This window comes from Hyla sarda, chromosome 2, assembly GCF_029499605.1.
Source record: "Hyla sarda isolate aHylSar1 chromosome 2, aHylSar1.hap1, whole genome shotgun sequence".
Classification (NCBI taxonomy): Eukaryota; Metazoa; Chordata; class Amphibia; order Anura; family Hylidae; genus Hyla; species Hyla sarda.
This window is the reverse complement of record NC_079190.1, coordinates 21,261,108-21,275,520: the sequence shown is the minus strand read 5'-3', so window position 1 is coordinate 21,275,520 and position 14,413 is coordinate 21,261,108. Positions and strand designations below refer to the sequence as shown.

General features: G+C 40.9%; 1 protein-coding gene across 4 annotated transcripts in view; it reads right to left on the bottom strand.

Moving 5' to 3' along the window:
* The window catches only part of DLG2 (discs large MAGUK scaffold protein 2), a 1,357,480-nt gene that overhangs the window by 1,307,445 nt on the left and 35,622 nt on the right, over window positions 1–14,413 (bottom strand). The window lies entirely within an intron of this gene.

The following is a 14,413-nucleotide window of genomic DNA, read 5'->3' as shown; positions in this document are numbered from 1 at the left end:
TGCACTTCCCTATATCACCTCACTTCCCCTGCACTCCCTTGCCGGATCTTGTTGCCTTAGTGCCAGTGAAAGCGTTCCTTGTGTGTCCCTTGCCTGTGTTTCCAGACCTTCTGCCGTTGCCCCTGACTACGATCCTTGCTGCCTGCCCCGACCTTCTGCTACGTCCGACCTTGCTTTTGCCTACTCCCTTGTACCGCGCCTATCTTCAGCAGCCAGAGAGGTGAGCCGTTGCTAGTGGATACGACCTGGTCACTACCGCCGCAGCAAGACCATCCCGCTTTGCGGCGGGCTCTGGTGAAAACCAGTAGTGGCTTAGAACCGGTCCACTAGCACGGTCCACGCCAATCCCTCTCTGGCACAGAGGATCCACTACCTGCCAGCCGGCATCGTGACAGACACCTTCTCATTCAGAGTTTTCTTTATTTTCATGACTATGAAAATTGTAGATTCACACTGAAGGCATCAAAACTATGAATTACCACATGTGGAATTATAGACATAACAAAAAAGTGTGAAAATCTGTCAAATTCTAGTTTCTAGCCACCTTTTGCTTTGATTACTGTTTTGCACACTCATTCTCTTGATGAGCTTCAAGAGGTAGTCACCTGAAATGGTCTTCCAACAGTCTTGAAGGAGTTCCCAGAGATGCTTAGCACTTGTTGGCCCTTTTTGCCTTCACTCTGCGGTCCAACTCACCCCAAACCATCTCGATTGGGTTCAGGTCCGGTGACTGTGGAGGCCAGGTCATCTGGCACAGCACCCCATCACTCTCCTTCTTGGTCAAATAGCCCTTACACAGCCTGGAGGTGTTTGGGGTCATTGTCCTGTTGGAAAATAAATGATGGTCCAACTAAACGCAAACCGGATGGAATAGCAGCCGCTGCAAGATGCTGTGGTAGCCATGCTGGGTCAGAATGCCTTCAATTCTGAATAAATCCCCAACAGTGTCACCAGCAAAGCCCCCCCCCCCCCCCCACACCATCACACCTCCTCCCCCCCACCATCACACCTCCTCCCCCACACCATCACACCTCCTCCCCCACACCATCACACCTCCTCCCCCACACCATCACACCTCCTCCCCCACACCATCACACCTCCTCCTCCACACCATCACACCTCCTCCCCCACACCAGCACACCTGTGAAGTGAAAACCATTTCAGGTGACTACCTCTTGAAGCTCAACAAGAGAATGCCAATAGTGTGCAAAGCAGTAATCAGAGCAAAAGGGGGCTAGAACTAGTGTTGCTCGCGAATATTCGCAATTCGAATTTTATTCACGAATATCGCATATTCGTGAATTCGCGAATATTCGCGAATATAGCGCTATATATTCGTAATTACGAATATTCGTTATTTATTTATTTATTTTTCACAGTACACATCACAGTGATCATCCCTTTCTGCTTCCAGCTCATGTGGTGTAAGAAGGCTCTAATACTACTGTGTGAGACTGATGTGCGAATTTTCGCATATGCGAAATTTTGCATATGATAGTTTTCGCATATGCGAATGTTAGCTTATGTTAATTTTTGTATATGCAAATTTTCGCATATGTTAATTTTCGCACGCGCGAATATTCGCATATGCGAAAATAAAACGAGAACATTACGAATATGCGAATATTCGCGAATATGAAGAATATTCATCCATATATTCGCGAATATTCGCGAATTCGAATATGGCCTATGCCGCTCAACACTAGCTAGAACCTAGAATATGACATATTTTCACACTTTTTTGTTATGTATATAACTCCATATGTGATAATTCATAGTTTTGATGCCTTCAGTGTGAATCTACAATATTCATAGTCATGAAAATAAAGAAAACTCTGAATGAGAAGGTGTCCAAACTTTTGGTATTATCTTGGAAGTGGTAACACCATAAAAAAAACTATTTGGTCTCCCAAAAGTAATTTACAACAAAACTATAATATACCGGGAACCTTATAGTAAAACTTCACTTTTATAAGTCCTGCTAAAATATTATTAGAAGTAAGTAGTTGTACGCGCACTTCGACCGCCACAAGTGCTATTCAGCTTAGCACGTCACCTTGATATTGCACTATTACTTCACAATTTATGCCCTTATCTATTGCAGCAAATAGTCATTCATTTCAGAAATGACATAGTATCAAAATTTTGCACATTAGTCCATCCCTAGATTTCTTCTCAAAGGCAATATAAAAATACAAAAAAAACGGACACTGGTCCTTCTATTCAGTCACATTCAATTGCACCGGCCTACCTGTGCACTCCTTTTTGTCACTGTGCACACTGTTGGGAGATGAGTTTCTGATGTAATTTTTTTATTTTTTTTACGTATTTCTCCAGATTGTATATGACCATCAGGTTACATGCAACTTTAGTTTGTCGATAGTAGTAAACCTGGTGCGGATAATCCACGTTATAAATAGTTGTATTACGATGTGCGCACATTATATGGCAAATGTCCGTATCGTCCGCCAAACTTTGTGTTGAATTCAAAATCCATGTGCTATTACACAGCTTAAACAATAAAACTAGGGGTACTCCGCTGCCCCAGCATTCGGAACATTTTGTCGAGGGGCGTGGCCATAACGTCACGCCACACCCCCTCAATGCAAGTCTATGGGAGGGGCGTGGCGGCTGCCACGCCCCTCCCATAGACTTGCATTGAGGGCGTGTGGCATGACGTCACAACCCCCTGCAGCCCGCACCCAGTATTCGGAACAAAATGTTCTGAACGCTGGGGCAGTGGAGTACCCCTTTAAGTCTGGTGCTCGAGTAAACAACGTCCATTGATCCCATAGGTCTAGAACAATGTTCAGACAATCAAGTGTGTGCGTTATTGAATCCCCGCACTTCACACCGCTAACTCGTGCGGTTTCATTCCAATATGTGTTTATTAATTGTGTATATGCCAACAGTACTTCAGGACATTAAGTGCATGGTTATTTAGGCTTGATGTTATCGACTTAAATTACGTAGAATACTGATAAAGTACGTTATTATGCTGCATATGTAGATACTTATTTCGTTTGTTATAGTGTCCATTTGCAGGGTTACAGTATTGCACTCTTGCCAAGAAATCACAATTTTTTTTTTTACCCCTTAAAGGGGTACTCCCATGGAAAACTTTTTTTTTTTTTTTTTCAACTGGTGCCAGAAAGTAAAACAGATTTGTAAATGACTTCTATTAAAAAATCTTAATCCTTCCAGTACTTTTTAGGGGCTGTATACTACAGAGGAAATGCTTTACTTTTTAGATTTCTCTGATGTCATGACCACAGTGCTCTCTGCTGACCTCTGCTGTCCATTTTAGGAACTGTCCAGAGCAGTATATGTTTGCTATGGGGGATTTTCTCCTGCTCTGGACAGTTCTTAAAATGGACAACAGAGGTCAGCAGAGAGCACTGTGGTCATCACATCAGAGAAATCTAAAAAGTAAAGCATTTCCTCTGTAGTATATAGCCCCTAAAAAGTACTGGAAGGATTAAGATTTTTTAATAGAAGTCATTTACAAATCTGTTTAACTTTCTGACCCCAGTTGATTTAAAAAACTAAAGTTTTCTACAGGAGTACCCCTTTAAGGGACTCAGGGTTTTCTATTTTTGCACTTACTTTTTAAAAATCATAACACTTTAAATTTTGCACCTAAAATTCCATATTATGGCTTATTTTTTGCGCCACCAATTCTACTTTGTAATGACTTCAGTCATTTTACCAAAAAATCCACGGTGAAACAGAAAAGAAATTCATTGTGCAACAAAATTGAAGAAAAAATACCATTTTGTAACTTTTGGGGGCTTTCGTTTCTACGCGTTGCTTTTTCGGCAAAATGACACCTTTTCTTTATTCTCTAGGTCCATACAAATAAAATGATACCCTACTTATATAGGTTTGATTTTGTCGGACTTCTGGAAAAAATCATAACTACATGCACGAAAAATTAATATGTTTAAAATTGTCATGTTTTGACCCCTATAACTTTAAAATTTTTCTGCGTATGGGGCGGTATTAGGGCTCATTTTTTGTGCCTGGATATGAAGTTTTTAGCGGTACCATTTTTGTATTGATCTGACTTTTTGATCGCTTTTAATTCATTTTTTCATGGTATAAAAAGTGACCAAAAATCCGTTATTTTGGACTTTGGAATTTTTTTTGCGTGTACATCATTGACCGTGCGGTTTATATAACGATATATTTTTATAGTTCGGACATTTCCGCACGTGGCGGTACTACATATGTTTATTTTTATTTACACAGTTTGTTTGTTTTTAAATGGGAAAAGGGGGGGTGATTCTTACTTTTATTAGGGAAGGGGTTAAATGATCTTTATTAACTTTTTTTCCCCATACTTTTTTTTTTTTTGCACTGCACATACTGATCTTCTACACAGATCACTGCCATGCATTAACACGGCAATGACAGCGTTATCGAATGTCGATTGCTCAAGCCTGGATTTCAGGCTTGGAGCAAGAAATCGCTGATCGGACGTGCAGGAGGCAGGTAAGGCACCCTTCTGCTGCGTCCTAGCTGATCGGGACATCGCGATTTCACCGCAATGGTTCCGATCAGCCCAATTGAGCTGCCGGGAGTGTGTTTTTGTTACTTTTAAAGCCACGTCTAAAGGGTTAATAGCACGCAGCACATCGGTGCCGCAAGCTATTAGCCACAAGTCCCAGGTTCCCTTGTTTGTAAGTGTGAGGTCACTTTTCTCCCTCACACACATTAACCACCCCACCTATTGCAGCACACCTGATCTCCCTTTCATGCGTACTGTGCTTGAAACTACAATTTCCTGCAGCCCTGTGGAGAATGATCTCACCCAGTGGTCGCTCCACCATTTGAAGCACTGCCATGCTCCCTTTCAACATCGACTAGTGATGTAATGCCTTGGGCCACACTGCAACCTGGGAAAATCCTGAGGCAACACTCATTTTGTATACGGTTAGAAATGAACATGGGGCAAAGATCACATAAGAATTGAGAGACAACCATCACACACGGGTACAGATGCAACATTATGAACTACAACAACTTTACAACCCTGTAGCACAGTCATAAAAAAAAAAAATCCCTGAATACTCCTTTAGGACGGGTTATGAGGCCAGGATATGAGGATGAGATAAGAGGAAGGGATATGAGGATGGGCTATGAGGACTGGATATCAGAACGGGATATGAGGTCGGGATATGAGGATAAGATATGAAGATCGGATATGAGGACATGATATGAAGACATGATATGAGGACATGATAGGAGGATGGGATATGAGGACAGAATATGAGGACAGAATTTGAGGACGGGATATGAGGACAGGATATGAGGACAAGATGTGAGGTCGGGATATGAGAACGGGATATGAGGTAGGGATATGAAAATAAGATATGAAGACAGGATATGAGGACGGGATATGAGGATAAGATATGAAGACAGGGTATGAGGACATGATAGGAGGACATGATAGGAGGACAGGATAGGAGGACAGGATAGGAGGACAGGATAGGAGGACAGGATAGGAGGACAGGATAGGAGGAAAATCTGCCAACTGCCTGAGTTAAAAAAAACAAAACATTAATGAACTCTGTCACACCTCATTCACACTCACATACACAATCCTTTCATTCCATATTAAAACAGGAGACCCAGAGCTCCTATGGCTCCAATACTAACCTGGCTCTGATGTAGTGTGCCAACAGCTGGCAACACATAATAGTGCCAAACCGTGCTCAAATATTAGCAGTGCCATAATACTAATTCCTGAGAATAATCACAACGGGATCATCTGTTTAATCAGTTACGATTAAAAGTCACTCTTTATGATTCTTGTATATCAAAGGGACTATATATACACGTCTGTACTATTGTTCTGCCATCCATTCTATGGTATACAAGACTGATGCACCACTGATTTACAATAAAAATAATAATAATAATGATAATAATAATAATAACTAAATAAATAAATAAATATCATTTTATTATACGTCTGTACTATTGTTATGCCATATATTGTGCTAATTACAAAGAAGGAGCTAAGTCCAGTTTATGGTATACAAGACTGATGCACCATTGATTTACAATAAAAATTATTATAATTATTATAATTAAATAAATAAATAAAATAAATAAATATAATCATTTTATTTGTGTCAGCCCTACTGTTCTCTAGTGTCTTATATATTTTGGCAGCTAAGGGGTTAAAAAACAGAGCACGAGGAGACATTGTAGCCACTTCTCTCCAGGATTCAGAATATTTATGAGGATTCTTCATTCCTCCATCATTTCACACGGAAGAATTTTCCCAATGACTGAATGTTACAGACACTAGAATTTATATCACTTTCATAATATGGATTTTCTTCTCAATAATATACAGTGTTAGAGGCGGAATATTGGACTTTATAGATACAAATCATATTTATTGCAATTTATAAACCTGTTAAAGTCTGTATATGACTTAGAAGTGTGCAAAACATTAGTAACAGGGCGCCACCTGGTGGCTATGAAATCTAGTACAATTAATATGCTGCAAACTTGTTCCTGAAATAAATGTCGCCAGACAGATTTTTAATTTGTTTAACACTATGGTAACCAACTACAGTGTTTTGAGATATATATGCATATACTAAATTTATTTATTTATTTTTTGCTCATTTTGTAATACTTACATACATTTTATGTACGTTTTTAGCCTTTCTTAAGATTCTAAAATTTGAAGTAAAATGTTTTAATTTTGTTGGTGTTATACAGGGAGAAATAGATCATTAATATACTATAACATCAACTAAATTACTTTATCACTACCATCTTAACCCCTTCCCACCTATGACATAAATTTACGTCATGGGCGTATCCAAAGGATAGGGGATAAGATGTCTGATCATGGGGGTCCCGCTGCTGGGACCCCTGCGATATCTGTGCAGCACCCAACGTTAGTTTAGAATGCTGGGTGCGTGTGACAGGGTCGTGACGTCATGGCCACACCCCCTCGTGATGTCACACTACGCCTCTCAATGAAAGTTTATGGGAGGGGGCGTGGCGACCGCCACGCCCCCTCCCATAGACTTTTATTGAAGGGCGTGGTGTGACATCACAGGGGTGTGGCCGTGATGTCACGACCCCGCTGTCTTCTCTAAGTGTTTGGAACAAAATGTTCTGAACGCTGGGGCAGTGGAGTACCCCTTTTAACTGTCTATGAAGCGACTGCATGAGCTACGCTCGCTTCACAGAACTTGAGTGACAGCTTCACAGTCAATGACAGACATGGACGATGACGTTTGTGTACACCATTAATCCTGGGATCAATGGTGCTCACAGCACCTTAAGTTGAAAATGACAGGTTCTGGGGGCTTAGGAGCTCTCATCGGACCCCCACAGTGCAATGGCGGGGGTCCGATTAGTTAAAATGGCAGCCGGAGGTCTCTCCCTTACCTCTATGCTGCTACAGCACCATGCATAAACAGAGTGCCGATAACAGTGATCAATGTTATGCTATGGCAATCGAACGAGTGCTTGAAATGGGGGAATAAATGGGGACTAAAAATTGTGAAAACAATAAAAAAAAATGTATGAATAAATATAAATAAGGCCCTCCACTAATAAATGTTTGAATTACCCCCTTTTTTAAATGTTTAACAAAAATAAACATATTTGGTTTTGCCGCGTGCAATGTCTGAACTATTAAAACATAATGTTTATGATCCTGTGCGTTAAACCGGCATAAATGTAAAAAAAAATACTTAGGCTAGGTTCAGACTACGGAATTTCCGACAGAAATTCCGTTTTAAAATTTCCGTCGAAATTCCGCTTGCTAAAAAGTACATGCGAGTCAATGGGATTACTGTGCACCTGTTCATACTTCGGATTTTTTCACTCGGAATTTGCGTGTCTAATTTCCGCTAGAAAATTTCCGCATGAAGAAAAGAGGTGCTCTTTCTTCAGACGGATTTCCGCAGCAGAATCCCATTGACTTCAATGGGACTCTCATTTCTTGGCGGATTTTTGTTCAAACGCGGAATGTAGGCAGATTGAAAGCGGATTACATGCGGAAAATCCGTACGGATTTGAGTCAGAAATTTAAATATGATCGGCCCACTAGTTCTTGGACTAGCCCACATTGAAAAAATTGACTGACCTGGTTTGGGTCATGTGATCACATGGTCCAAAAGGGGCTGAACTTGGCTCTTAGCACTCCCACTGTTTTCTGCTTGTAATTGAAGTGGAAATTTAAGGCGGATTTGGTGGCGTCATTTCCGTGCCGATTACTTGCGGAAATGACAAAATTACGCATGAAACTGAAAAATGCCTTTGGAGGCGGAAAAAAGTCGGAAGACAGTCGGAAATTCCGTAGTCTGAACCTAGCCTAAATGTTAGATTTGCTGATTTTTAGTGACTTCATATATTAGAAAAAAAAAAAAAACATGATAAAAATCGATCAAAAAGTCCAAAGAAAACATAGAACGAAACATAGAATGTGTTAGCAGATGAGAACCATTTGGTACCAATAAAACCTATAGATCATGTGGCAAGAAATGAGCCCTCATACAGCTCCTTATAAAGAACGAAAAAATTATAGAGATCAGAATAGGTCAATTATAAGCATACTGATATAAGCGTTAAAAAAGTTAAAAAAAAACATTTTTAAGTAGTAACATAAAACAAAATCTATAAAAATTGGGTATTGTTGTAATCGTATGGACCTACAGAAGAAAGATACTGGCCCTGATTTACTATTGTAAACCCGACATGTTTGCGCCAGAAATTCTGTCTGCGCCAGAATGTGCGTCAGAATTTGCTCAGAATGTGCGTCAGAATTTGCTCCGGAATTGAAAAAAAAAAAAAACAACTAACTCTCCATTTTACTGAGAAAACTCAAAAAAGGGGCGTAACTGCTGGGAAAAGTGGGTGTGGCCACAAAAAATGGGGCATGTCCCCGACATTTTCACAAAAACCCACCATATTTACTAAGGTTTTCACAGAAAATGTAGTGGATCTGAGCTGAGGAAAACCAGTCAGATCAGATCATGTGTAAAAAAAAGCAAAATGTAGGGAAAAGTGCAAAATGTAGGGAAACCTTAGTAAATACCGTGGAAAAATATTGTAGAGAATTAAAACCCATAAAGAAACCTACACAACACTCTTAGTAAATCAGGTCCACTGTGTCAGCTTTACCGTAAAGTGCACTGCGTATAAACGAAACCCCACCCCAAAAAGTTTCAAAATTGCGAAATTCTCTCTATTCCCCCCCCCCCACAAATAATTTTTCACTGCATCATGTATTTTTTTGTAAAACTAAAAATGTCATTTTAAAATTCAATTAGCCCTTCAAAGAAACAAGCCCTTATATGCCAAGCTGCGTCATTAAAGGGTTAAAGGGAATTATGCTCAGGGTAGCAGATGGACAGAAAGGGAAATACACTGGTCAGTATTTAGTCAGCCACCAATTGTGCAAGTTCTCCCACTTATAAAGATGAGAGGCTGTAATTTTCATCATAGGTTATAACCTCAACTATGAGAGACAGAATGAGAAAAAAAAATCCATAAAACTACATTGTCTGATTTTTAAAGAATTTATTTGCAAATTATAGTGGAAAATAAGTATTTGGTCACCTACGAACAAGCAAGATTTCTGTCTCTCACAGACCTGTACTGTAACTTCTTCTTTAAGGGTCTCCTCTGTCCTCCACTCGTTGCCTGTATTAATGGCTCCTGTTTGAACTTGTTATCAGTATAAAAGACACCTGTCCACAACCTCAAACAGTCACACTCCAAACTCCACTATGGCCAAGACCAAAGAACTGTCGAAGGACACCAGAAACAAAATTGTAGACCTGCACTAGGCTGGGAAGACTGAATCTGCAATAGGCAAGCAGCTTGGTGTGAAGAAATCGACTGTGGGAGCAATTATTAAAAAAATGGAAGACATACAAGACCACTGATAATCTCCCTCGATCTGGGGCTCCACGCAAGATCTCACCATGTGGTGTCAAAATGATCACAAGAACGGTGAGCAAAAATTCCAGAACCACATGGGGGGACCTAGTGAATGACCTGCAGAGAGCTGGGACCAAAGAAACAAAGGCTACCATCAGTATCACACTACGCTGCCAGGGACTCAAGCCAGACGTGTCCCCCTGCTTAAGCCAGTACATGTCCCGGCCCGTCTGAAGTTTGCTAGAGAGCATTTGGATGATCCATAAGAATATTGGGAGAATGCCATATGGTCAGATGAAACCAAAGTATAACTTTTTTGGTAAAAACTCAACTCGTCATGTTTGGAGGAGAGAGAATACTGAGTTGCATCAAAAGAACACCATACCTACTGTGAAGCATGGGAGTGGAAACATCATGCTTTGGGGTTATTTTTCTGCTAAGGGACCAGGACGACTGATCCGTGTAAAACCTCCTTCCATCAGCAAGGGCATTGAAGATGAAACGTGGCTGGGTCTTTTAGCATGATAATGATCCCAAACAGACTACCCGGGCAAAGAAGGAGTGGCTTCATAAGAAGCATTTCAAGGTCCTGGAGTGGGCTAGCCAGTCTCCAGATCTCAACCCCATTGAAAACCTTTGGAGGGAGTTGAAAGTCCGTGTTGCCCAGTGACAGCCCCAAAACATCACTGCTCTAAAGGAGATCTGCAGGGAGGAATGGGCCAAAATACCAGCAACAGTGTGTGAAAACCTTGTGAAGACTTACAGAAAACGTTTGACCTCTGTCATTGCCAACAAAGGGTATATAACAAAGTATTGAGATGAACTTTTGTTATTGACCAAATACTTATTTTCCACCATAATTTGCAAATAAATTCTTTAAAAATCAGATAATGTGATATTATGGATTTTTTTTCTCATTCTGTCTCTCATAGTTGAGGTATACCTATGATGAAAATTACAGGCCTCTCACATCTTCTTAAGTGGGAGAACTTGCGCAATTGGTGGCTGACTAAATACTTTTTTTCCCCCACTGTAAAACAAATGATACCAGTCTCTTAGCTGATGGCTGTTCACCAAGTTGTAAAATCACGTTTTTTTTTTATTTTTTTACCAAGCTTAAGTGTTATAGAGGCCATGCTGAGTTGACTCCTGCCTCCCCACCCCACCCTGCATGATTGATGTACATGGCTCAGTGCTGAGAGGGGTGGTGTCACGTCTTGGCAGGGAAAGAGTGCAGCCCTGAACTCACCCGCAGCCTCTATCCCTACCTACTTGCGTACTCACCCTATGTAGCGGGTCCACAACCACGGTGCCTGACCCTTTCTATGTAAATGATGGCAGTCACAGTCAACAAAATAAACTACAAAAAAACAGACACAGGTCAGGAACAGTCAGGAGGCACACAAACTAACAGAAAATAACCTAAACACGCACACACACTAATATGTAGTCGACAAGCTGAGTCCAAGCCAAGAGGGAGCAAAGTACAATAATGGAGTTACAAAAGAAAGTCAAAAAGCCGAGCCAAGAGTCACAGAAAACCAGAATAAACAGTAGAGTAAGAGGTTGCTAGGTCAGTTAAAGAACTATCACAAGCAGGGAATGACTTGAAAAGGCCTCCTTATATATGCCTGGGCTGCAACCAGGAGGAATCTAATTGGCTCAGCAAGCTAAACCAAACCCAGGAGCACAGAGTCGTCGTCCCAGCAACCAAAACAAACAACAGGGCTAAAAAGCATCAACCCTACGGGTTCTGGCAGAACCGGTCATCACAGGTGGGGGAGGAAGGAGGCATGCATGCTGCAGCTTAGTCCGGCCTCTATGACACTTGAGTTTAGAATGTAAACATGATTTTATAACTTAGCGAGCTGCTTATGGCTAAGGGACAGGTATAATTTGCTTTATCTATCAGCCTTTTGACAGATTCCCTTTAACCCTTAAGAATATCTGAATTTTATTATATTTTTCTTCCTGTCTGATGTCTATATTTATTTTGGAGTTAGATAGATGTGTTTTAGTGCAGTTCACAAGTACACCTAACTCAAGTACACCAAGGTTAACAAACAATGACACAAATATCTTATATGTCGAGATAAATATTAAGTGAGAGTACCCTGAGACAGTAATTTCTAGATGCATGGGAAGCATACAGTAATGGCTGTAAATGTTGGCACCACTGAAATTTTTCAAGAAAATGAAGTATTTCTCACAGAAAAGGATTGCAGTAACACATGTTTTGCTATACACATGTTTATTCCCTTTGTGTGTATTGGGACTAAACCAAAAAAGGGAGGAAAAAAGCAAATTGGACATAATGTCACCAAACTCCAAAAATGGGCTGGACAAAATTATTGTCACCCTTTCAAAATTGTGGAAAAATTAGATTGTTTCAAGCATGTGATGCTCCTTTACACTCACCTGAGGCAAGTAACAGGTGTGTGCAATATAAAAATCCCACCTGAAAGCAGATAAAAAGGAGAGTAGTTCACTTAATCTTTGCATTGTGTGTCTGTGTGTGCTCAACCCATGGCAATGTAGCAAATCTCCCTGGGCGTGAACGGAAGAGTAAAAATTTATGAAAGGTGTTAAAGCAGGATAGTCTGGATGGTGGATAAGCAGCCCCAAACAAGTTCCAAAGATATTCAAGCTGTCCTGCAGGCTCAAGGAGCATCAGTGTCCGTGTGAACTGAGCCATCTGTTGACATTTAAATGAAATGAAATGCTATGGCAGGAGACCCAGAAGGACCCCACTGCTGACAGAGTCATAAAAAAGCAAGACTACATTTTGCCAAAATGAATTTGACCAAAACCAAAATCCATCTGGGAAAACATCTTGTGGACAGATGAGACTAAGATAGAGATTTTTGGTAAAACACATCATTCTACTGTTTACCGTAAATGGAATGAGGCCTACAAAGAAAAGAACACAGTACCTACAGTGAAATATGGTGGAGGGTCAATAATGTTTTGGGGTAGTTTTGCTGCCTCTGGCACTGGGTGCCTTGAATGTGTACAAGGCATCATGAAATCTGAGGATTACCAATGGATTTTGAGATGGAATAGGAAATGGAAAGCTGGATTTGCGTCCGAGATCTTGGGTCTTCCAACAGGACAAAGACCCCAAACATACGTCAAAAAGCCCCCAGAAATGGATGACAACAAAGCGCTGGAGAGTTCTGAAGTGGCAGCAATGAGTCCAGATCTAAATCCCATTGATCACCTGTGGAGAGATCTTAAAATTGCTGTTGGGAAAAGGCGCCTTCCAATAAGAGACCTGGAGCAGATTGTAAAGGAAGAGTGGTCCAACATTCCGGCTGAGAAGTGTAAGAAGCTTATTGATGGTTATAGGAAGCCACTGATTTCAGTTATTTTTTTCCAAAGGGTCTGCAACCAAATATTAGGTTAAGGGTGCCAATAATTTTGTCCAGACCATTTTTGGAGTTTGGTGACATTATGTACAATTTGCTTTTTTTCCTCCTTTTTTGGTTTAGTTCCAAACACACAAAGGGAATAAACATGTGTATAGCAAAACATGTGTTACTGCAATCCTTTTCTGTGAGAAATACTTAATTTTCCTGAAAAATTTCAAGGATTCCAAAATTTAGTAGTAGTATTGAGTTCTGATTTATTTAGGGAGACGGTTCTGGAGTCTGATTTACTATATTTATGGGGTCTGGTATAATGTTGTGCTTATTTAGGGGTCTGCTATGAGTTCTGGATTATTTAGGGAGTCTGTTCTGGGGTTTGATTTACTGTATTTATGGGGGTCTACTGTAAGTTCACGTTTATTTAGGGAGTCTTAACTTAAGTTTATTTAGGGGGCTTGAAAACAACAAGATAGAGTGTAGCAGTTCCGGATTAGGCAGAATCTCAATCTTCTTTATCGTAGTGTAAGTGTAATGGCGACATACAGCCCGTCCCACTGCTGATGCCTCTGTACCTTACTTCTTCTCCAGTGTATGATCCGGACTATCGACCACACCTGTGCTCTTAAAAAGCCTGCACCACCTGGCTACATTTGAGCTCTGCGGTTCTACAAACTCAGCTCAGCTATAACACCAATTCAAGTCTGCTACATTGCACTCTGCTTTGCTGGGCAACTACCACCTACAGAATCAGCTCGTCCCTCCTGCCTGTATCCCATCTGCCATCTAACCACCACCTAAACTTCGCTCCCAAGTTTGTCCCAAAGTTACAGGGGGTCTGGTCTGAGATCTGAATTATTTAAGGGGTCTGGTATTAGGTCTGATTTATTTAGGGGTCTGGTATTAGGTCTAATATATTTAGGGGGTCTGGTCTGATATGAGGTGTAATTTACTTACGGAATTTGGTATAAGGTTTAAAGGGGTACTCCGTCCCCAAGACATCTTATTCCCTATCCAAAGGATAGGGGATAAGATGTCTGATTGTGGGGTCCTGCCGCTGGGGACCCCCACAATCTAGCATGCAGCACCCACCTGTAAGCACTGCAGGAAGCGCTGGAGGCTCT